The sequence below is a fragment of the Anabrus simplex genome, chromosome 3 (genome assembly GCF_040414725.1).
Source record: "Anabrus simplex isolate iqAnaSimp1 chromosome 3, ASM4041472v1, whole genome shotgun sequence".
Classification (NCBI taxonomy): domain Eukaryota; kingdom Metazoa; phylum Arthropoda; class Insecta; order Orthoptera; family Tettigoniidae; genus Anabrus; species Anabrus simplex.
The window spans coordinates 416,689,032-416,716,127 of record NC_090267.1 but is presented as its reverse complement, the minus strand read 5'-3'; positions in this window follow the sequence as shown (position 1 = coordinate 416,716,127).

Here is a 27,096-nt window from a genome sequence, read left to right as displayed (position 1 = left end):
GAGAAAACACCATCTCCCATTGCTTTAGAGTGATAGCCAATGAGTGGCCACTGACCCAGCTTCCCGCTGTAATTGGGTACCCAACCTTCCACTGGGTTACTCGGCTAAACAAGGGCACCATGTGTAGGTAGGAATTGAAAAATTGAGGTGAGAAAGGTTACGAGCTCTTGCTGGGATCTTATATTCGTATTGTACACAGGGAAAAGTATAAAAGTCTTGGACTATTTAAAGACGAATGTAACCTCAGTCTATAGTTAATACGACACTGATGACGACTTCTAATAATTACGTGCTTGTAACACTGCAGAATGTTTGCACACACTCGGCATCTTGAATCCTGAACCCATATTAAACCAGAAAACGAATCATTATGATAGAAGTAGAATACACATTGTACTCCGTGAGGGAGAATTTACTAAGTGATGTAAATTACCTAAAAAGAAATTGGGAGTGGATTTGTATACGGAATGCACATCCGCTAACAGCTTGATAAAGCTCTAACAAGGTCTTACACGTAGCGAATGTCGAGAGTCAGTATGAAAACTACTGTTTTCTCAACTAGAGGTATATATCCCCAGCAGATCTCTGCCACAGATGTGGCAGAGAGAATGAAACACTAAACTACGTCTAGGGAAACACCCGCCAGCATAAAAATTTATCTTTGCCGAAGAACTTCATCGAAAGGGTTATACCGTTTACAAAGAGATTCACGGTGTGTCAAAGAACGATAGTACCAGAAGAATCGATATGATAGCAATTAAATCCGACAACAAGAAAGGTTATACAGTATAACCGATCTCACAATCAGGATGGAGCGTTGTATCGGCCAGTCTGAAGAGGTAAACATTATAAACACATTCTACATAGCAGGTACCATTCGGAAGAAATTGAAGTACTAGATTTAACGGTAGGAGCGCGTTGCACAACAATATTTAGGATTTAATAAATTTTGGAACAAATTTGGCTGACAAAAATCGAGAATCCAACTTATGGTAATAACAATTATTTATTCCTGTGCTCAGACATCCTTGAGGGCATCTTAATATTCTATTGACATTCCCATTGATACATCTCAACGGCTGGGGTATTGAAGCAAGTGAGCTGTGATTACTGAAGTTATTTATTAAGAGGGAAACCATTCTTTTTCAGTGTTATCTCAGTTAATAAAACATTTAAATTATCTAGTCTCCCAACAATAATTAAAGCACAGGAATGTTGCAGTGTTTCTATGTGTTATAATCCGTGTTACGACTGAATGAAACATTTAAGTGCTGTGTCAAGTGCTGAAGCTGCGGTTCGAATGTTTGCATGAGAAGCAGCATTCTGAACATGGATTTCTCACTTCAGTACTTTTGCCACTCATTCCATATACAGTTTTAAATTTTGGTATGTTTTACCGTATTTGCCATTATAGCAAGTAGGATTATAATATTGACACTGCCAATAGTATTTTGTGTTCGGATTTCTCACTCTTTAAATTAACTCGTTCAATAATAATTAATTTCAAGCTCCGACACTTTTTTTTGGTTTTACAAATTAATCAATATCGTAAGGCCGGCCCCGTGGTGTAGGGAGAGCATGCCAGCGCGGAGCCAGCTCAGGGATTTTTCCTGCACCTGAAGGCTGGTTCAAAGTCCACCCAGCCTACTTGATTAAATTGAAAAAATGTATGAAGGTGAGATAGCCGCCCTGGGAATGCTAGGAATAACGGTCGAAATGATTCGTCATACTGACCAAGTAACTGTTCGCTCTCCTAATCTTCACACTTAAGGAGACGAAAGTTAATAGCCGGGGACACATGAATATAAACATAAACTATATGTGGCTTGCCCGCAAATTGCCACGCAAATAGAATCAATTATCACTCCATGGTTTCCCATTTCTCTATGTAATGTTTGGGCGCCAGCGTTACAGTTTTAAAGTTTTAAACAAAACTGTACAACAAAATTTATATTTACTAGCATAGAGACTTATACTTAAATCACAGGGGTAGGATTTTAAATAATTAACCATTAAGTATCGCTTTGAGAAAGAAAATTAACGCAATATCTGGTCAAATGAATTTATTAAACAAAAAATGAGATGAGTCGGAAAAGTACCTCTTAGCTTGGAGGGAATTAAGAATTTAACGTTACTGTAATTTACTGTTGCTTGCATTGTCTAATTGTGGCTCACCAATTGCAGCTCCCGTTGAGGTCATTTGTATTCCGTGGTTACTCGTTCCTCTCTTCTCATTGCAGACTGGCTCCATGGACATCCTTCCTTCCTTCCTTCTGCGATATGGTTTGGGCTATCTGGACTAGCACTCCCTAATTGCCTAGTCTTTAAATTAGACATTGGCCCTACGCTTGTGAGAATTGATCACCGTTGATCGTAGGAGAAAATTCAGGGTTATGAATTTTTCTATGTTATCAGAAATCTCAATCCAACTTAGCTATTCTACTGATACAATACAGACTTGTACCATGTACCGTGGACTTGAACTAACGTAGGTCTTTGTCCAGAATAATTATAGAATATATCACAAGCCGTATGCTTGTTTCGTCTCACCCTGATCCGACAACATCACAGCAGCTTCGTACTGTGTCTTGAAGCGACAACTCACTGTCCCGAAAAATAATAAAGTAGTTGTGTCTCGAAGCGACCACTCACTTTCCCAAAATAATAAAGTAGTTGTGACTTGAGGATTGCTCCGAGCCAGATAATATATGCGAGCTCTCCCAAGTCTAGGTAACAGCTCCATACCCAGTCACTATACAACGAAGCATCTGATTCGGTGATCTAATATCATATCTTACCTCTCTTCATTCTTCACAAGTAACCAGTAGGCGTGGCGATGATGCAGTCTCCTAGCTTACTAGCCTTGCACGCAGGTCGCTGTATAGTACAGTACTCATGAGTTAAATCCAAGAGAGTCATCCGAAATTTCCAGCATCAAGAATAACTTTTCCGTATACACAAGTATGAGATGAAATGACACAAACTCTGTCTGAACATATTGACCATATTTACAGTATATAATGAATTCCTATATTATAATTTAAATAATAAATGATGTTCTAATATATACAATGTGATTCCAAAAGCCTTATTTACAATTGAATGAAGTTAAATTAATATGTCTTTATGAATAATTGCCGATGGCGGATAATCTTGATATCGAGTGATATCACGTACTAGAACTGTACAATAAATTAGTATGGCTGGAGAAGCCTGGAGGGTTACAACCACACGACTACACGTAATTTGTAGGCGTTCGGGTAGAACGACGATCGCTTAGTAGGCCAACGACCCCTTGAGGTCGATAGTGACAGGGGATTTATTAATTTATTTAATCAACATCATAGGAATATCGACATACCAGTAACCCTTGCATTCAAGGAGCCTTTTCTCAGTAAGTACCACGAGATTTATTGATTTATTCAATCAACATCATATGAATATCGTCATCCCAGTAACCCTCGCATTCACGGGGCCCTTCCTCAAAAAGTACCACGGGATTTACTGATTTATTGAATGAACAGCATCTGAATATTGGCATCCCAGTAATCCTTACATACATGGAAATTTTCCTCAATAAGTATACACGACTGGTATGCAAACTTTGAAATCTTCATTCAGAATAAGTTGCACGTATCTTGTAGACTATGTTTATCCTATGCAGAATAGAATGAAATACTTAAATATTCTGGTACAGGATAAATGAAACTAAGAATAAAGCATCAGTATGTTGTAACCAAAATGTTTACACGTGTTAAATACGAGGATTGTACATAAACTAGTGACAATATCGATAGAACGCAATATTTAATGAAATAACATGTACTGTATAATTGAATTACATTCCTTCAATGATTCACCCGCAAAGTCTATTACCTTTTGCGTCGGTAGATGCAGAGTGGGTTGTTGTCCAATATGCTCTGTACTCTGATCGGCCAACCGAGCAGAGGAAAGTTGGCCACGGCTCTAACCGTGGCTCTACGCCTCTGCATTCGGGAGACGGGTCTGGCACAGTGCTGGACTTCACGCCTGGTCCCACCCGTCGGCGGGCACAGTGCCGGACTTCACGCCTGGTCCCACCCGTCGGCTGTCCTGAGAATGGTTTTCCGTGGTTTTCTATTCTCCTGCACTAAGGCGAATGCCCGGACAGTTCGTAGTATAGACCACAGCCGCCCACCCCCTCACCTTCTCCGCACATCTCCTTCACCGTAACAAATCTCCCGGCCTGAGAGACGGCGTCTCCGTCTAAGAGGCCCGCCTCCCCCTTCAGGGGAGGAATGAAAACGTTTAGTATTAGTAGTAGTACCTTTTGCTACACGCAACACATCGCACAAGTCGACATCGACATCGCTATTATTGGTTGTCTCCTATCTCCTAAACTCCTTCTATTTTTGCTCGGCTGGGTGGCTCTTCATCTTTAATTATAGCTCCCGCCGACCTCACAGAGCAAATAGGCTGACTCCGCGTTGGCAGTTGGCCTCCCCATCTAGGCTCCTTTCCTTCCTCTCACAATGATCACCACCATCACCCCCCTCACCACAACCACAACCTCCAGTCGCATCCCTCTTTCTGCTTCTCTCACCACGAGACTACGTCTGCTCATCATTTTCCGATCATGTCCTCCTTTTTACTTATGTCACCGGACCGCCCGACTCAACTGCAACGTCTGCTACTCCAAGACGCACAAGGTACCCCACAAGTTCAGGTCGCCGCAGCACAACTACCAGTGCCACCTCCGCCTTCTCCAGAAATATATAGCTGCGTCATCCGAGGTGTTGACCCTTCCACCTCTGTAACAACCATACTACGAGAACTCCACGCCGCACGCATTCCGGTACACAGAGCTTTTAGAATCAAGAATCCCACTGGACCTATATTCTTGGTCAGGCTACAACTACCTACGGAAGCAGAAGTCCGCCATCTTCTTCTCAACGGACTCTACATCTTCAGTCATCGCCATAAAGTTGAACTCTCCCGCTCCCCTCCTCGAACATCTCCTAGACCCACACGACGTCGCACCCAGCCAGCCTCTCCTCCCCGATATCGATATTCTGCTCACCCACCTTCTCTCTCCATTTTTCCTTCTTGCAAGCTGCCCTTCTCAGGCGCTTCACCACTTCGTTAAACCAGATCGCCGCCACACTCCTCTCCACTCAACTATACCCTGGCACTCCTGTATAACCCCACTGATTTTCTACGCATCCTCTCTCACAAATCCCTTATCATTCCTCCTATCATTGCCACCTCACAATTTATTCACTTCGTCCTTCCACCATATTCTTCACATCACACCACCTTTCTCCACACAACTCTGGCCCGAGAGACGGCGTCACCGTTTAAGGAGCCCGCTCCGCCTTCGGGCGGGGAATGAAACACGCTGCCATCACCTAATTACCTTTTGCCAAATGTCGGGAAGCTGTTGCGACAGTTGGCAAGGCGTTCTGTGCGTGGTGATAGTGACGAAGCGTCCAACTGCATGGAGTAAACATGCCATATTAGGAAATTGGCGGCCTCAGAGAAGTTCCTTCAACTTCGGAAACATGTCTAAATCACAAGGGCTCATGTCTGGTGCGTACGGAGGGTGTTCCAAGATCTCCCAATGCCACCGTTGCAATAAGATCTTGACTATAATTGTGACATGACGACGTGCGTTGCCATGCAACACGATAGGGCGATCGTCTCACAACAAACGTTTATGTTTTGTGCCGCATAGATGTCGCTTCAGAAATCGGCAATAGTAGTGACTGTTGACGGTCTGTCCATCAGGCACAGCATGCCTAAGGATAACACCCTCGTAGTCGCACGCCACAATTAGCGTAAGCGTATTTCCGGCTCCTTTGCTGAATGGTCAGCGCTGTGCTCTTCAGTTCAGAGGGCTCTAGATTCGATTCCCGGCCGGGTCGGAGATTTTAACCTTAAATGGTTAATTCCATTGGCTTGAGGACTGGGTTTTGTGCCGTTCCCAACATGCTTGCAACTCACACAGCACACATAACACTATCCTCCACCACAATAACACGCAGTTACCTACACATGGCAGTTGCCGCCCACCCTCATCGGAGGGTCTGCCTTATAAGGGCTGCACCCCGCTAGAAATAGCCACACGAAATTATTATAGCATAACCTTCAGCCGACTGGTTTATTGTCGAAATTTTTGTGAACGCGGCGAACCTGGTTGACGCCATTCATTGATTTACGCTTCAATTCAGCCTCGTAGGCACGTGCCCACATCTCATCAACGACGGTAATACGCTGCAGAAATGCGTCTCCTTCGTTGTGGTATCTGTCCAGATAGTCGCCAGCCAGTGATACCGGTACCATTTCTGTACATATATGCCACACCGTTTGATGACTGAGACCCACCTCTACGGATAATTCTCGGACAGTACATAGAGTCCTTCAATGGTCTACGGAAACGAGACCACTCACGACATCAATCTGATCTTAAGGCAGGGCCTCTCAGGGTGCATGCGCCCGTGCACTGCACGGCGCAAGGTGCAGGAGATGACTTCACTAGGTTGACAAGAGTGCAAACCCCCACTCCACTTCCCCTACACTTGTCCCACCCGTTCGGCCTGTCTTCACCTTCTCCACCTTCCCCGCTGATTCTCCCCTCACTGCGAAATGTTTATGTGCGGTGAGCGGTGACACTGTTGTATGGGACAACGTTACCGGTGTTAAAACACTCTTCTTTCTATTTGGTTTGAGCAGACAATATATCTTCTCTAGCTCTTCTTTTCCTTTATCTTTGCAATAATACCAGTTATGCCTGGAACAAGGGACCGGCTAGCAGCAATTCTGAGAGCCTTCTTTAAATTACAATCAGAAATAGGCCTACTCGCACGCAATCTAGTTTTCGTACAAGTCAAAACAGAAAAAAATAACTTTCACATATGTATGTGGAACCAAAAATAGAAATAATCTTAGCTACTTCTTCATGTAGCTTAGGAAAATCTTCCTTCGATAAATTCTCGTAGAATTTGAGCAAAGCCTTATTGTAAAATAGATCTTTTTGATTAACTTATCACATAATTATTGTCCCACGGATTAACCATTTGGCTTCATCGTCACGACTGACAAAAGAAAGTTAAAAGAAAAAGTACGAAAGTTCCCAGTTCGACTGAAATGGATTTTCAGAAGCCTTCGCTTCCTTCGAAACAGGTTGCTCCATTATTATGTTGATGTCTTGCGCTTTATCTATTTCACTGACAAACAAGCCGTCTATTACCGAACGCTTCGTCGCTCTCAGCACACTACACCATCCGAGTCAAGCCGACTTGAGCCGAGTCGGACCGATGCACAGTGCACGGAGTCTCTGCGCCTCGATTTGTACGCGTGAGATTTTGGGCCTTTGAGATGCCCTGTCTTAAGGAATAGACGACCGATCTGTCGGTGCAAATCCGCAGTCTCATTCCGACTCGCAAGAAACGCCTTAAACCATCATGCGACCGTCTTACACGAGAATGCATTCTCCCCACAGGCTTCACGTAACCCTCAATAACATTCTGATGCATTTTTTGCCACGGCAACCTCGATTTTTATCCACGAACGCTGATCACCTTTCGAAAACATGCTTTAGAGCGGTGAAAATTGACACTCTTCACTTCAACGCCACACAGCAACAACACTCCCAACGAGATACCTGTCAAACGCACACTACAAATCGACAACAGCTCCAGCTGACGTCTCCCGTAGCCTATTTGAGCATGTGCATGGCTGATCACCTGCAAGTGTCTGGACTACGTTGACGCTACTTTACTTGCAGCCCTCGTATAAAATCAGTATTAATACATGTTGATTGATAGTCTATTAACAATAATAGCAAAAAAGTTTCTTTTAATTATACAATGATAAATTTCTAGAGTACCTATGTAATTAAGCTGAAAGTATGTTGTTCCTCAGAAAATACCAAGCAGCCTCCTCTATCCTTTATGTCTCAGCCGATCTGACCGGGAATAATGGATCCCACAGCAATTGGAGTTACCAGAGGCTTCCTGTGGTCGTTTATCGACTACAAAGAGACGGGCTTCTCTTTCCTTCATTTTGTCTTGGATTTAACATCGATTGCCGATACGAGGAGGAATAAGGTTCCAGTCCATGCCCGCACAGCTTTAAATGAGAAATCTTCTCTGTTACTTGTGCGATTCTCCTTCCTCAGAGAGTAAACCTGTCCTCACTGGAGCAAGTAAAGCCGGCTGATTAACGGATACATTTCATTAGAACTACAGGAGAACTTTTGATTATTAGTACGAGTTTCTCTTTTATAATTTAGTGGTTTGTGTCAGATGATGATGCTATGAAATACAAGTATAGGAAAAGTAATTAGCCCGTATAACAAAAGATGATTACCGCGCTTCGAGAGAAGTGAATGAATTAGATGTTGATTAATGTTACTCTATTCTTTGAAAATTCAATTAATAATTTTCATATAATTAAGCACCTTAGAAGACTGTATGCAAGTTCGCAACTTAAAAGGCGATTGATTTGGTTATTTAGTGTGGTAAATATCATTTCATCATCATCATCATCATCATCTGTTTACCCTCCAGGTTCGGTTTTTCCCTCGGACTGAGCGAGGGATCCCACCTCTACCGCCTCAAGGGCAGTGTCCTGGAGCTTCAGACTCTTGGTCGGGGGATACAACTGGGGAGTATGACCAGTACCTCGCCCAGGCGGCCTCACCTGCTATGCTGAACAGGGGCCTTGTGGAGGGATGGGAAGATTGGAAGGGATAGGCAAGGAGGAGGGAAGGAAGCGGCCGTGGCCTTAAGTTAGGTACCATCCCGGCATTCGCCTGGAGGGGAAGTGGAAAACCACGGAAAACCACTTCGAGGATGGCTGAGGTGGGAATCGAACTCACCTCTACTCAGTTGACCTCCCGAGGCTGACTGGACCCCGTTCCAGCCCTCGTACCACATTTCAAATTTCGTGGCAGAGCCGGGAATCGAACCCGGGCCTCCGGGGGTGGCAGCTAATCACGCTAACCACTACACCACAGAGGCGGACTAAATATCATTTCATTATTCAGATAATATTTTGTAAGTGTTCTTCATAACAGGGGCTTGTCATATACCTTTATAATATAAAAGCTAATCTTGACTGGGAAATAGATGATGTTCATCGTGATTCAGAACCACATAACTCCCTGTGTGACACGTCTACAACACAAATTAATAGAAGTTAGAGGAAGCCCAATTCTTGACTTCATCTCTCACATCCCCTGAGATACTTTAGCCGCAGAATCGAATGGGGAATGTTTAATTTTACTCTTAAATCTTTTCCATCCACCTTTGTGGTGTAGTGGTTAGTGTGATTCCCTGCCACCTCAGCCATCCTCGAAGTGGTTTTCCATGGTTTCCCACTTCTCCTCCATGCAAATGTCGTGATGGTACCTAATTTAAGGCCACGGATACTTCCTTCCCTCTTCCTTGTCTATTCCTTCCCAACTTCCCATCCCTCACAAGGCCCCTGTTCAGAATAGCAGGTAAGCCTGCCTGAGCGAGATACTGGTCCTCCTTCCCAGTTATATCCCCCGACCTTAAGTCTCACGCGGGCCGGGCTGAGTGGCTTAGGCGGTTGAGGCGCTGGCCTTCTGACACCGACTTGGCAGGTTTGATCCTGGCTCAGTCCGGTCGTATTTGAAAGTGCCCAAATACGTCAACCTCATGTCGGTAGATTTACTGGCACGTGAATGAACTCCTGCGGTACTAAATTCCGGCATCTCGCGTCTTCGAAAACCGAAAAAGCAAATAACACTATTATTGTTAAAGTCTAATGCTCCAGGACACTGCCCTTGGGGCGGTAGGGGTGGGAGGGACAAACCAACCCTGGACAGTAAGCGGATTAAGAAAGAAACTAATTTCCGCAAATTTCCCGGCATAAGCCTCTGATCTGTTGTGAAAATTTTAAGAATTTCTTTGCTAGAAGAAAATTCAGAATGTAATAACCCTACGAAATCTGCTTTCGTGTGCAGGTAGGGTTTGTTTCGGTGCCATTCACGCTGCCTGCGTGACAATTTCGAACTTCTGCTTTACACCATCAGTTGACAATAAACTGGAATCCTGCTAGGTGACTTTTGGCTTAGTTTTAATAAATTTTGACAGCCAGCGACGTGGTGCAGGGTTAGCTACTTGTTACTCGGAGGTCGTAAGTTCGATTCATGGTCTGTTTGTGATTTTAAATTGAGTGTTGGAACGGCGTTAACTGAGCCTTGTAAATCTACAGGGCATCAGCCATTTTAACAGACGAAGGTCCTTAATGGTCTGTTGTCGCTTGGGTTTGTTTTACTTTGTTGTTGACGATAAACACCATATGTATCAACAGAGATCTCTTATATGCCGACAACGTACGGCATGGAGTGCTGATTGGACTCTTTTAAGGCCTCCAAAATATTGCTCTCTTTTTTTTCTTTTTTGCTAATGGCTTTACGTCGCACCGACACAGTTAGGTCTTATGATGACGATGGGATAGAAAACGCCTGGGAGTTGGAAGGAACCGGCCGTGGCATTTATTAAGGTACAGCCCCAGCATTTGCCTTGTGTGAAAATGGGAAACCACGGAAAACCATTTTCAGGGCTGCCGACAGTGGGATTTGAACCCACTATATCCCGGATTCAAGCTCACAGCAGCGCGTCCCTAACAGCACGGCCGACTCGCCTGGTATATTACTCTTTCTGTCAGATTTGAACCCACGATATTGGAATATGCAAGATTGCACACTCCTACTGATCTGCAGCGGGAATAAAATCTGAAATTATTCTTGTTACGTTCAAATTTGCGGAGATGTCTGCGCACCACTTCGTTTGCAATTCTGTATTTCTGAAGGTAACAGATGTTCCAATTTTGTAGTTGGTTTACCTTGACATCAGATCCTCCAAATCTTATAAATAAAGTTGTAGGGAGTCTGCTGTCTGTAATTTCGTTTGTTTTGCCAATTTTTCAGATATTTATCCGTTGTAGGTCAACTCAAGACTGAATCGGTGGTTTTTACTTTTCGTGTCTGTTTGTTTGTTTGTTCCACCATCACGGAAAAACGGCTGGATAGATTTCAACCAAAATTCATATTTGGAGTATAATCACCCCGAGGAAGGTTTCTATATGCATTTCATTTTAAAATCTTTGATTAGACGCAGACGACACCTCGTAATCTGCAGGCCTTCGGGCTGAGCAGCGGTCGCTTGGTAGGCCAAGGTCCTTCAAGGGCTGTAGTGCCATGGGGTTTGGTTTTTGGTTTGGTTTGATTAGACGGGGGGTTTATAGGAAAACTAGAACGGTTTTCCTCCATTTTCTCTTATACTATTGATTTCCTGTAAACTCCGTGGACCGTATGTGAAACATCTCTTCATTATAAACAACTTTCGTTATGTTCGTAATTTACCTTTCTATTCAAATGATGGAGAAATTTACTATTTTCTGCGGGTATCATGGTCTGCGTGTGTGACCGACGGACCGACAACGAACCTACAGGTTACCATGGCAACGTCTCTGACTGCTTGCCAGCAGGGAAGTAACGTATTGCCATTTTACTCAGCATACCTTTAAATTCATGGTTGTTTCTTGGGTAGAAGACAAGAGAGGGCGTCAATCGGCCATTCTGCGGGATATTGGCGGAATATCGTTGGAGTTTATAACCATCCTCGAATAGCTTAAGTAGTAACACCATTAGTCATCTTATCTGTTGACCTAAGAATGCCTGCGCCTAAATTTCTCCTCTGTTACCTCCTTCTTATATCCATAACTCACACCAGCATTATTTATTGAGGGGAATTTGATTTTCCAATACATTCTCTTGGTATTTACATATTTGTCGTCATCCGGCTGTCCTCAGATTTAAGCCATTTTCTATTAATTTCAACTTTCTTTACTGAATTATTTTCTTCCTTACTTACACCGTATGTATGCCAGTGCTAATCCCGAAAGCTTGACACTCTTTCCTTTGAGAAAATATTCTAAGCTATGCAAATATATAACTTTTGGCCCCGGAAAATATCGATATATGGTTGCAATTTTAACGACGGTGCACACCTTCGTTTTGGGATAATTGGTGGCTAATCTGTAAGTCTTATCAAAAATCAGAAAGCACAATCGCGTTTCATTTTGGAGAGATCTACAACTTTGGTCCTATGACTTTTTATCGTATTTCTGTTCCTTATACGTTAAATAGAGCTGTATTTCTCGATTTCAAGTTAATTTTGTACTTTCACACGTACATGTTAACATTAATTTGGCACACTTATAGGAAAGATAGAATCATGACATTCGGCACGCACATTGGCATGACCAGTGGCAATGTGATAGCCAAATTTTATGATTCTATCTGTCACATGAGTATCACAAATATAAAGTAGTATGCGAAAACTGTACAAAATTTCACACCCAAAGATTCTAACTCAATCTAACCCATAAATATAGGAGATACGAGAAGATGTCATGGGACCAACCATGTAGAACACTTAAAGAGGCGTCTCATGGTGAGGTCCGTTTGCAGATATGTAGCAGAGTTTCAAAGCAGTAACTCTCGAAATAAAGGTCTGCACTTCTAGAGTGTGTCTGTACATTGACTATTTTGGCGAAATTTCTGTACAGTTATTCGTTTCAGGAGTAATAATGACCATCTGCATATTTTGAGCTTTGGTGTCTGTTTTTCTGTTTGTCTGTTTGTCTGTTTGTCTATAACTTGGAAATTACTGGATATATTTCCACCAAAATTCATATTTAGAATCCACCTGTCCTTGGGTAGGTTTCAGGGCCAATATTGTTTCCAAATCCATGAAATGACTGAGGGGTTTATTCGAAACCGAAACCGCGATTTTGCACCCCCACAAAATATACACAACCAAACTTAATAGAAATCTACCTGACTTAATGGAAATTAATTTTTCAACCTTTTTTCTCATGTGCATCATTTCGGTAAGAGGATTTATAAGGGAGATATCATTAACCGGACTTAACTTAAGAACGGCCGCGTGTTGAGCGTATTTTACAACTTGAAAACTATTGAAGATATTTGAACCAAACTTCATATTTAGCATCCACATTTCCAAAGGTAGATTTTAAAGGTCAATAACATTTCTTGTTCCTGGAACGGACTGGCGGTTTATAGGGAACCGAAATGGTGAATTTACTCCTCCACAATATATACAGTACATGACCAACCTGACTGGAAATCGACCAAATTTGTTGGAAATCCATTTATAAAACTTTTTTTCATGTGTATTTTTTCGACACAAAGATTAATAAGGGAGACATCATGAATGGTCGGTTTTGCAGGGTAAGTCCAGCAGACATAGACCAAAAGGTGTTGTACGTGGAGCAGATTCCTTATTCATCTATGTAAGTAAAATCCTAACGACTGTGTGCCTGCACATTGACTATTTTGGCGAAATGTTCGCACAGCCACGCGTTTAAGGGGTAATAATAACAACCATCTGCATAATTTTTTGGTTTAGTTTCCTGAAAGTCCTAATTTCAACCCTCCTCGTCCAAAATCCACATTGCGGCATAATCTGCCAGACGAACAAGAAAACAGAAATTTGGCAAAATTATACGTTTTAGCCTGTAACGGACAGAATATTTCCAAGACCTTTAAATTTTTCATTTTTTTCCCCGAAGAATATCGAAATCTGGAGGCAATTTTAATGATGGTGCAGATCTTCGCGAAGTCCTATCACATAAGGGAAGGCACAATCTCCGTTCAATTTGGAGTGATCTACAACCTTGGTCTTATGACTTTTTGTTGTATCTGTATCCCTTTTACGTTTGATTTTTGTCTATTTCTCTATGTTAAGTAAATTTGAACTTTTCACATGCATAATTCATACTTTAAATCACTTATAAGAAAGATAGAATCATCAAACCCTACAAGAAAATTGGCCCACCCAGTAGCCATATGTGAGCCAAATGCTATCTATGTAGCTGTCACATAATTATCTGAAAAGTAATGCAATGTGAGATAATCTTACAAAAATTTTGCCCTATTCAACGTTTCTAACTCAATCTGACCCATGAGTAGATCAGATATCATACGACCAGCCATTTAGGCCGCTAAATCTGACGTCTTATGGTACAATCCTTTGTCGATATGACGTACCGTTTTGCAGCCGTCAATCTATAAATGAAGGTCTGCAATATTTTAAGCATGCATATACTTTCGTATGTCGATCTGTATATATTCACTGATGTCGTCTTGTAGCGATCGAGAAAGGGTGTGTCTGCTATTGTAATCAGTACTCCCCACACCGACTTTGACTGGCAGTAGGAATGGGGTCCTTCTCCAACACCTGTGTAACTGGCATTAGTAAGGAATGCCTACCATTGTAGTGAATAATTCACTTCTCGATTTGACTTGCAGAAGGCAAGCAATCATGCATTGTTGTTTAAAAGTCCCCTACCCGATTGTGTTTGGCTGTAGGCAGGGGTACCCGCCCTTATAAACAAATGTATCCATCTAAAATGTGACTGGTATTAGGCATAGTGGCTTGCTATTTTGATGGAAACTCGCCAACTTGGTGTGACTGGTAGTAAGCTGGCTGGGTGTAGGAAAAGGGGCCTGTCATTATAACTGCACAACTCAATTTCGACTGGTAGTAGGGAAGTTGCCAAACATTCTAATGAAAACTGTAATCTGTCTGGAAGTAGGCAAGTGAGTCTGCTGTTATCATCACAAATCCTTAACAAGCACTTTACATTGGAAACATCATATGGGGACATCTCCATGCTGTTTCCCGGATAACGCTAAGAGACATGCTATTTTAAAACAATCTTATTTACTGTATGTACAGTATTTACTTCGATATTCGAATACAATGTAGAATACCGTAGCGAAGCAGGGGTACATTTGCTAGTAAAGAATATATTCTTATACTTCACCTTAAATTCGTAGCTCATATCCCTAGGATGTTTTCACCATTGAGTTGCTTGCCTGAAAGGCTAGAACTGTGGACTTTTCCTTCTGATTGGCGTTAATAGAGGATGGTTGCCTAGTTGTACTTCTTCATAAAATAATAATCACCACCACCTCACCACTGCTACTTACCTACAACCGATGCTTTTTCCTGTACACTAACTTTGGTGAAGTGACCCGTAGACTGTAGTAACACTGATTCCAACCCTTGCCATAAATCCAGCTGGCTTAATTTAGGAGGGAGAATTAAGGTACGAAGTCGTAAATCTGTTTTAAACTACCTTGAAAAGCAATTAAAATCCATCCTATGCCCTACACTTGAAGTCCTATGTTAATAATAAATTCAATTATTCCTCTAGTGCGTGTAAAATATACCAGCGTTTCCTTCTTCCCACAAGAACACATCGAAACGTCCCGCTAAATACGCTGTTATCTTGTATCCGATCGTCCGTCAAACTAATTAACTCAATCCCCCTTCCCATCGAGCGGATCTCGTTAATCGGGAGGAAATCAATATTAAACTGGCGTCTCAGTATCCACAAGGGAGATAAATTACGATAACTGCTTGTGGGATGACTTTCGATCTTATAGAGTTGTGCTGAGTGATTGCAAAAATGCAATGTGATATTGTCAACAGGTACGAGTAACTATGTATATGAATTTCATATATGATGACTAGGGGGGACTGTGAAGACCTAAAAATCACTAAAAATAATCGATAAAATGCACTTATATATAGGTAAAAATGCTATAAAAGTAGAAAATCACTTTTATGTATTTGACCAATCTGAATTATAGTGTGTGTGTGTGTGTGTGTGTGTGTGTGTGTGTGTGTGTGTGTGTGTGTGTGTGTGTGTGTGTGTGTGTGTGTGTGTGTGTGTGTGTGTGTGTGTGTGTGTAACAATGGATTTACTGTCCGGCTCCATGGCTAAATGGTTAGCGTGCTAGCCTTTGGTCACAGGGGTCGCGGGTTCGACTCCCGGCAGCGTCGGGAATTTTAATCATAATTGGTTAATTTCACTGGCACGAGGGCTGGGTGTACGTGTCGTCTTCATCATCATTTCATCCTCATCACGATGCGCAGGTCGCTTATGGGTGTCAAATCAAAAGACCTGCATCTGGCGAGCCGAACTTGTCCTCGGACACTCCCGGCACTAAAAGCCATACGCCATTTCATTTTTTAATGGTTTTACTAGAAATATATCTGTTCTCTTCACCGCACAACCTTGCTTTCACAGAAATAGTTGTCTTCTAATTTACTGCACAATTTGTAAAATAAAACACGCCCGCCTTATGTAAGCACGTCTTTTCTAAAAACATTCACTAGCGGATTTCAAATATATTTTGCGTTGGTATCATTTTTGGCATTTTTCTTGCATCTAACTACAGTACACATTTGGGTGGATAATTGCGTACTGAAGCGGGAAGTTAACTGTTGTTTCCGAATTTTTCTCCTTTCCTTCTTATTCTTGGCCTCGACGCATGCGGAGATGAATGACTCGCTGTAGGGGCGGGTGTGAAGACTGGTGCATTCCTCGTGCTTGAGACACGTTAGGTAATACTCTTTTTTTTTTCAAATTGTCAGAGTCCTGCATTGTGTTTCTGCATCTATTTTCAAAAATGTTAACAACAAAATTCATAACAATCTTATCATACAATATAATGGAGATATACATCAACATGACACACGAAAAAATCAGAATATTTACACCTGTCAATCAGGTACAGTATCTTATAGAACAAAAAGTCTCAAGAATTATTTGTTTACAATATAAATCGAATTACCTCATGAAATAAAATATATTTCAACAATTAATATATTTAAACTTAATTTCAGGAAACTATTGTTTCAATCCTACCAGGTGTAAAAAATTATGTAAAAACAAATATCATTCTGTCATCATCATCATCATCTGTTTACCCTCCAGGTTCGGTTTTTCCCTCGAACTGAGCGACGGATCCCACCTCTACCGCCTCAAGGGCAGTGTCCTGGAGCTTCAGACTCTTGGTCGGGGGATACAACTGGGGAGTATGACCAGTACCTCGCCCAGGCGGCCTCACCTGCTATGCTGAACAGGGGCCTTGTGGAGGGATGGGAAGATTGGAAGGGATAGGCAAGGAAGAGGGAAGGAAGCGGCCGTGGCCTGAAGTTAGGTACCATCCCGGCATTCGCCTGGAGGAGAAGTGGGAAACCACGGAAAACCACTTCCAGGATGGCTGAGGTGGGAATCGAACCCACCTCTACTCAGTTGACCTCCCGAGGCTGAGTGGACCCCGTTCCAGCCCTCGTACCACTTTTCAAATTTCGTGGCAGAGCCGGGAATCGAACCCGGACCTCCGGGGGTGGCAGCTAATCACGCTAACCACTACACCACAGAGGCGGCTATATCATTCTGTAAATTGTTAAAACATATAAACGTTGTTTTTGTTATGTTACGGTATAATTTAGTCTTTCAATTTTACTCTAGTTATTTGTTATTATTTGTATTATTGTAGTAGTTTCAGTTTTAAATTTAATTGTAACTAACTGATATCACGTATTTTTAATATGTTCGAATTTTTACATTTTGAATGCCATGCCTATGTCCGATGCATATAGCCCCTTAAAGTGAACTTTGCTTGTTGGAGCCTGTCGTGAATAAATAAATAAATAAATAAATAAATAAATAAATAAATAAATAAATAAATAAATAAATAAATTGTCCAGCACAAACCTCACATGGAGTGACCGGGTTTTGAACTACGAAACCGAGCGCTGGGCACGCTGCCAACTGAGCAACGGAGGCTCCAGGTCTGCTTGGACCAGCGTGCCTGCAAGTTAGGGCATCTAGAGAGCTCTCGAACTGAGCGTACGGTCTAACGAGTCTGTTTTCACTTGTGTGTATTATCGGCACACTTTTTCTAAATAGATTTTTGTTCGGGGGTGAGGAGTAAGGAGGGAGCACTCCCGGTTCCGGTAGCGCTGCCAACTGAATGGAAATGAAATCTCAATTGAATCGATAATCTGATATAACATTATATAACATTTCTCGATGTGAATCTTGTTCCTAGCGTGAATTCTATAGTTTGACTTTGCTGTGTAAACAACAACAGTACTAGTACATAAAGTGTACGCCAGATGTCGCACAGCGATGCATAAGCGATTCTTAGTTTGTGTTTCAAAGGTTGCCAGTACGAATTTCGAAGATTGCCAGGTCTATCGATTCAGAACCAGGGTGTAAATCTATCCAGAAGAAGTGTGCTAATAATAAAGTGACTACCTGATAAACTCTTGACAGTGGTAACGGATAGGGTTGTTCAAGATATCTATGTGTTTATAGTTAAAAGATCATCATGATAGTCGAAAGGAAGAACACGACTGCGATGAACTTTACCGAAAGAGACACGCCCCGACCAGCCCCATATGAAGTGCAAGACTGGAGTTTTGACACCTTGAAGCTAGAAGAAAGTGACATCGAGATGATCCACCTTAATGGTATATCGCGGCAAGTGTACATAAAATGAAAGAAGCGGGAAACAACTGAAAAACTGCTACAGGATTATGCAGATGAGTACTCCATACACAGTAATGGGTTCCGTAGCAAAGTGACTATTGATTCTGCGGGTCTTAATGCAAAGTTGGTGCGAATTTTTAATCTTCTCATGGAGGTACCACATAGAATAATTGTGGACCAAATTAGTAAATATGGGACCATTTTTTTCGATTCAGGACGAAACATGGAGCTCAGGTTTCCGGTACAAGGTTCATACTGGTGTACGAGCAATTCGATTAATGTTAAAGCAACATATACCGTCTTACTTAGATATTGGTGGGCATAAAGCCCTGATCAGTTACGAAAGTCAACCTGCTACGTGTTCGTCTTGTAATGCAGTGGGACACTTACGGGGTCAATGCCCACGACGTAAACAACCTGTACAGCTAACCGAACAACCTGCTAGTCCCACCTGGGCGACCTTGGTGAGTGGGAAACTACCGACAGAGCGCATTCCGCTGCAAGCTACGCAGTTGATTCCTGAAGATAACTCACACAGTTCGTCACCTAGTGACTTACACGAAACTATACAGGCAACACAAAATGATCACCAGAACACTATGCGGCCACTTCTGTGACGCACAGGGTGACAGAGTTGTTAGGCCAGCAGGTGGGGGATCAGATAATTGAGAACGAAAATTCTGATAATAATAATAGAATACCGCAACCGGAAAGGCTACCTACGATTGAATCAGATGCATTACTGCCAGCACAGCTACCCCAAGAAATAAATCATAATCAGTTACAGCCTCAAAAAATAAATCAGGGTATGAAAACAGAGGGCGGAGATTTATTGACACCACCAACATCCGTCAAAGACGGTAACATGCAAAGTAGGAAAGAGCATGATATATCACCGACCTTCCAAAACGAGAGATCCCCGTCGATAGAATAAATGGAAATTACGGAAACAAAACTACCTCAAGTTAGCCACAGAGATCCTAGGTTATAGCGGCCGGTAGATGATAATGGCAAAAGGAAAGGCACTAATATTACCAAACTTGTTTCGAATAAATAACTTCAGCACTCGTCTCCATCTCCAAACGAATCATTATGATTGGCGCTGTGTTATTTTCCTTTACCATTCTTCTGCTTCATTCCGTAGCATCACTTAATGTTAACTGCCTGAGAAATCGCAGCAAACAGGTACTATTACAAGAATTTATTAGAGATTATGACATCGATATCCTTTTCCTACAAGAAGTTAACGTCTTTACGTTGTCTTACCTTGGGAACAGTCACCAATATACTGCGAATCCTGGGGAAGACTCGAGAGGTACTGCAATTACATACAGATATGTATTAAGCATTAAAATTAGTGGGAGGATCACGTCAGTATTAACAGAAGATAACACACTGTACACAAACATTTACCTGCACTCTGGAACACAGTCGTCGCCACGAACGAGAATAATTTCTGACCACACAACTACGACTCTATGTACGACATAACTACAAAGACTTAATTTTCGGTGGGGATTCTAATTGTGTTTTACACGCAAAAGACCAGAGAGGAGAATTCAATCATTCTCCAGCGCTTGAAAGGATATGTCAGGCCTTACAGCTTCGCGATGATTGGGAAAGTAAACACGACAATTCCGTACAATTTACATTTTTCCAAGCAGCATCTGCATCTAGATTTTACGTAAACAGAGACCTATCTCGCAATTTACATGACATCAGTGTTAAAATAATACCCTTCAGTGATCATTACGCTCTCATACTGAAGATTCGTATCACGTTACCTGTTATCGGGAAGGGATATTGGAAACTAAACAATGCATTGCTAGATGACGACCAAGTGAAAGAGAACTTTCAACAGATGTGCACAGACATGCTCAGTCAGACAGGGAGCTCCAACTGTACACAAATGGTTGCATAAGGTTAAACCGGCGATTCAAACCTTCTTTAAGAAATATGTAGCAGAAAAAGCAAGTAACAGACGGAAAACTCTACACTCTTACTAAACTACACTAACTGACCTTCTGGTGCGTCAACATGCAGGTTACAACGTAAACAGTCACATAGCCGCTGTTACACGAAGAATAACAGCAATTCAGGAGAACATCCTACAGGGTTCCATAGTTCGTTCGTGTTCTAATTCACCCTTAGCAGAAGGAAAAGCACAGCTTTATCATGTAGCCAATGAAAAAGGAAACGGGAAGAGAAAAATAATATCCACTCTTCATACAGATGACAACAGACGACTCTTCTCTACTAAAGGCTGTCTAAACGAATCTGAGAAATACTTTAGAGAAACGTTCCGGGACTGTGATAATTTTCCACTAGATCAAACGACTATTCTGTCTTTCGTCGAAAAACACCTCAATGATAATGAAAGGCAGCAGCTCCTCCGTCCAATGGAAGAAAGTGAACTATTCGAGGCCCTACGAACGGCCAGTAACAGATCAGCTCCAGGCCATGGTGGTCAGACTTATTTTTTCTACAAAAAGTACTAGAACATCATGAAAAAACTCTTTTGACACTGATGCAATTATAGTTCGCTGATCTACAAGATTGCACAGGCGTTAATGAAGGAATTATAATCCTTATACCCAAGTCCCCGCACCACGAACTGTATCGGATTTCCACCCGATAAAACTCCTCAACACCGATTACAAACTCTTTACGAAAATACTGGCTAAAAGAAGACGACCCTACCTTACTAACATCATCAAAGTAGGGAAAACATGTGCTATTCCCGAAAGGAAAATAACCACATCCTGCAGGCAGTAAGAAATGCAGTGTTACACTTTGAAGCAGAACCAACTGAAATGGGTGCGATTTTAAACCTGGACTTCCGAAAAGGTTTCGACAGAGTGCATCATGGGTACTTGTTAGCAGTACTGCAACGCATTGGTCTCCCAACCGCAATATACAATCTTATTCGAACCCTGTACAGGTCGGCGCATTCTCGAATACTTCTTAATGGATACTTTCCAGACCAATTCACATTAACACATCGGTACGACAAGGATGTCCCTTATCAATGACTCTTTTTGCTTTAATTTTTTTTTGCTTGTTGTTTTTACGTCGCACCGACACAGATAGGTCTTACGGCGACGATGGGAGAGGGAAGGGCTAGGAGTGGGAAGGAAGCGGCCATGGCCTTAATTAAGGTACAGCCCCAGCATTTGCGTGGTGTGAAAATGGGAAACCACGGAAAACCATTTTCAGGGGTGCCGACAGTGGGGTTCGAACCTACTATCTCCCGAATACTGGATACTGGCCGCACTTAAACGACTGCAGCTATCGAGCTCGGTGCTTTAAGTATTGAGCCCTTTATTCGGGCAGTCCACTTTGTAATGTGCACTATTCCCAACCCCCATAGCCTGTTCACGGCTGCAGCCTGTGCTGATGACGTCACCATATTACTGCAGACACCAACCATTGCCTCGCAGTTGAAGTGCATCATAACAACTTACGAGAAAGCCTTCAATGCCCTCGTCAGTTATCAAAAATCCGAGATATTATCGCCTGGTAGCTGGTCACAAGAGACGACAATAGCGCCAGTACCTATTAAAGATATAATTAAGATTTGGGTATTAGTGTTCACCCCTAATGTGGCCAAAAATATTGACATAAACTGGACAAACATAGTTACAAGGGCACGTGCCGCATTGTCAATGAGTTTGAGACGAAACCTGAACATCATCCAAAAGGTGTAGCATATAAACATGTTTACCTTATCTAAATTGTGGTATGTGGCACAAATTCTACCCATGCCGGTAAAAATAAGCCAGCGAGTTGAACTATGTATTAGTTATTAATTATGGCGAGGATATATGTTTCGTGTACCAAGATCACAAGTGAGAAAATCAGTAGGGAAAGGAGGGCTGGGTATCATGGCAGTCGGTGAAAAATGTCAAGCGATTTTAATGCGAGAATTAATGATTGAAAAGACAGGAGTAGGAGCCGCTCATCATACTTATTTTTGGAATACAACTCAACAAAACCCAAAGTTTTCAGTGCTGACACGATGTTTTAGAAGAGCGCTGCAAGCGATAGATACGATACGAGTGACAGGAAACAACGTACCTCCTACAAGAGTAACATACAATCATGTATTGGAGAAGAACGCAACACAACCCCAGATCTCGGAGAAGCAGCCAAATTGGAAATGTAATGAAATCTGGAGAAATTTCCAAGATCCTCATATACAAACTGACTGGAAAGTAGCAGCATATAAAGCTATAAACGAAATTATTCCAACAGAAGAAAAAAGAAATCCGTCACAACATCACCCAATCCCCACTCAGTAAAAAATTTCTGGAGTTGGACACACATAGGCATAAACTTACCACCTGTGGAAGTGTCAAAGTTGTCTGGAAATGGTTTTGTTCTGTGCTAAGACAAATGACAGGCTGAGCTAATCCTAATGCAGCTTACAGAGCAGCTTTAGAGCTATATTTCGGTACGCAGCATTTGAAATTTGCGCAAACTTGGCTTGTCATTGGGTATCTCTATTATTTACATCAAAGAAAGGACAATAAGTTCCACCTTTTCTGCTTGCATTGAATATTTTAACATAATTCTTCCTTTCTTAAGTCGAAGTTGAAGCTCCAATCGAATTTTATTGTACATATTTTATGTGGAACACCATTTGACTAAATGTTTGTTTACCTTTTTAATGTGTCAAACATGGCTACATGACTTCAACGAATCGACTGGTCAAAAAGTTAAAATATTACAGATTTAAGCCTACAATCAAATTTCACTATAACTATATATTACAAAAACAGAATTTCTCTCAACAAGTTATCCTTTTATTTGAAATATTACGGTGTACACCTTATAGAAATATGACTATTCTCATTTTATATGTATATACTATTTTAATCATACAATGTATATTTTTAATTCACCATTGTAATCACACCATAAGAGCCATGATTTATACTTGTCTTTGTACAATTATCCTTGGCTGATGATGACAGAGAATCTGTCGAAACCGGTACCAAATGTACAAAAGTTGTCATATTTTAACTGTAATGTAAAACTTTCACACAATATATAGTATTGAAAAGGTGGAACTAATTGTCCTTTCTTTGATGTAAATCTTGTTTCAATACGGAACCTAAGTATGAAATTCTTAACGTTAAATAATATCTCTATTATGCCCAGAAAAACGAACAGGGCTCCCTGAACGCATTCATCTGATTTCTAAAAGATGCTAAACAAAAATTATTCAAATGTGTGCCACCGACAGAGAAACAACACGTTAAAGAACTCGAGAGTGTTTCATTGCAACACTCGATTGGTCGTGCAGTGAATAGTGCAGTGTTTTTCACGCAATATGTTTTGTGCCCATGCTTTTCTTTTTTTCTCAGTTGAAACGATAATTTTATAACACATTAGAATACGAGAGAAAACGTATTCTTTTGTTTGTTTTGTTTCTCAAGGACAGAAGGACATGTGACAAGTGAACATTATTCTGTAGTAAGCGATTGAGTGATATGCTTGTTGTGTTACTTTTCTATGTTAATACTGTATCTTACTATTTGTGAGAAATAAAAGAATTACTAGAAAAGACTGAGCAATGAGGGCTCCCATGAACATCTTAAAATAGGGAAATATTAAATAGTGTCCGCCTCTGTGGTGTAGTGGTTAGCGTGATTAGCTGCCACCCCCGGAGGCCCGGGTTCGATTCTCGGCTCTGCCACGAAATTTGAAAAGTGGTACGAGGGCTGGAACGGGGTCCACTCAGCCTCGGGAGGTCAACTGAGTAGAGGTGGGTTCGATTCCCACCTCAGCCATCCTCGAAGTGGTTTTCCGTGGTTTCCCACTTCTCCTCCAGGCGAATGCCGGGATGGTACCTAACTTAAGGCCACGGCCGCTTCCTTCCCTCTTCCTTGCCTATCCCTTCCAATCTTCCCATCCTTCCACAAGGCCCCTGTTCAGCATAGCAGGTGAGGCCGCCTGGGCGAGGTACTGGTCATACTCCCCAGTTGTATCCCCCGACCAAGAGTCTGAAGCTCCAGGACACTGCCCTTGAGGTGGTAGAGGTGGGATCCCTCGCTAAGTCCGAGGGAGAAACCGAACCTGGAGGGTAAACAGATGATGATGATGATGATGAACATTAAATAGTTTGTACCGAGTGAATTGGCCGTGCGGTTAAAGTCGCGTAACTGTTAGATTACATTCGCGATATGGTGTGTTCAAATCCCACCGTCGGCAGCCTTGAAAATGGTTTTCCGTGATTTCCCATTTTCACAGCAGGCAAATGCTGAAGCTTCCCAAGCCTAGCCTTCCCCAAAATTACGTCGCCGAAAACCTTCGTTGAGTTAGTGTGACGTTAAAACCACTAGCAAATAATAATAATAATAATAATAATAATAATAATAATAATAATAATAATAATAATTAGTAGTAATATTAGAAGCAGTCGGTCTACGTCGCTTCTCCAATAGCAATAGAAAATTCTCTCTTACAAACTGTATGTTTCATTGTGCACGAATTGTTGCTCGGAGGTGTAAGCCAAGAATATAAAGGTCGTATTCCCATTTTTCTACAAACACACACTCTCGTGTTATCATACACAGAAGGGAATCACTTCGTTTCTGTGCCTTCATAAACAATACAGCTGACAAATAGAAAGTCTAATTGAAGAGTGTCTATTCAAAAGGTAATATTTCCACTTCCCAAATATACATCAGTATTTCATTCACATGTATTACAGTAGTTGAATATTATCGATTGTCATGAGCAATCCACACCAGAAATATGTAACTCCTTAAAAGTTCTACCAGACCCGATCATGGGTACGTCCTTAGTTCTTTTTAGTTTACGTTTCCTGCGCTTTTTCCACAACATTCTTAAGGTGGAAATAACACATTTTGTACAGACACTCCTCAATTATAGCATAATCATCGCTTCAATGAGAAAATTTCAATAATTATATTCTCATGTTCAATTAATTACTATCACTGCATTTTTTGCAATTCGCTTTTATTATATCGGTAATATTTTTCTTTTTCCTTGTTCACCCGTAAGCACATAAGGAAGAAAATCTCCAAAATATTTGACAACAGAATAGAGGAAGTAAAGAAATTCAAATACCTGAGAGAAATAATTCAAGAAAATAGTTTAGAAACATCTGCTGTAGAAGCAAGGGTACACAGGTTGGAAAGAGCGTATGGCATTACTAAGAAGTTTTTCTTTTTTTTTTTGCTAGTTGCTTTACGTCGCGCCGACACAGATAGGTCTTATGGCGACGATGGGACAGGGAAGGGCTGGGAGTGGGAAGGAAGCGGCCGTGGCCTTAATTAAGGTACAGCCCCAGCATTTGCCTGGTGTGAAAATGGGAAACCACGGAAAACCATTTTCAGGGCTGCCGACAGTGGGGCTCGAACCTACTATCTCCCGAATACTGGATACTGGCCGCACTTAAGCGACTGCAGCTATCGAGCTCGGTACTAAGAAGTTTTACAACAAGAGATGCTATATAAAAGTCTTAAAATAAGGCACTACAATTCAGTGGGGAAACCAGAAATCTTTACGCAAGAGAATGCTTAGATTTGAACTATAGTATAGTACTAGAAAGAAGAATCTTGAGAAAAATCTTAGCTCCAATGAAAACAACAGGACAATATAAATTAAGAAGTAATAAGGAAATATACTAGAACGTAGAAAATATAGAAACCTCCGTGGCTCAGGCGGCAGCGCACCGCCCTCTCACCGCTGGATACCGTGGTTCAAATCTCTGTCACTCCATGTGAGATTTGTGCTGGACAAAGCGGAGGCGGGACAGGTTTTAATCCGGGTACTCCGCTTTTCCCTGTCATATTACATTACAACAACACTCTCCATTAACATTTCACTTCATCTGTCAGTCATTTATCATTCCCCAGAGGAGTGGGATAGGCTTCGGGAGCCGGCATATTTCCTATCCTCGCCGCTAGATGGGACTTCATTCATTCTATCCCTAACCCGGTCGATTGACTAGAAACAGGCTGTGGATTTTCAAAGATAATATAATAGAGACAATTAGAAAAAGGAGATAGTTGAGATTTTTGGAACCGAGCTCGATAGCTGCAGTGGCTTAAGTGCGGCCTGTATCCAGTATTCGGGAGATAGTAGGTTCGAACCCCACTGTCGGCAGCCCTGAAAATGGTTTTCCGTGGTTTCCCATTTTCACACCAGGTAAATGCTGGGGCTGTGCCTTAATTAAGGCCACGGCCGCTTCCTTCCCACTCCTAGCCCTTTCCTTTCCCATCGTCGCCATAAGACGTATCTGTGTCGGTGCGACGTAAAGCAACTAGCAAGAGATTTTTGGACAGGTGGTGGTGGTGATTACTGTTTTAAGAGGAAGTACAACTAGGCAACCATCCTCTATATAGCAATAATCAGAGAGAAAAAATGAAAATGGTCCGACACTTCGAAAAATGAACGTATCAGCCAAAGAAAGACAAGGGCCACGAAGGGCGTAAAAGTGAAAGACTCCCTAGCCCTCGGAAACCTAATAGCGTTGAGGTCGGAAAAGAACAAGAGTTGACCAAGGGAGGTCGGATAGGCTAGATGAAAGTGAGGAGGACTGGCACAAGTAAGTGGAAGCAATGCCAGTGCCCCGTTGACGTCAACCCACGCTCCCAAGATGAGAGCCCCTGTGGCCCCATTTAGTCGCCTCTTACGACAGGCAGGCTTTACCGTGGGTGTTATTCT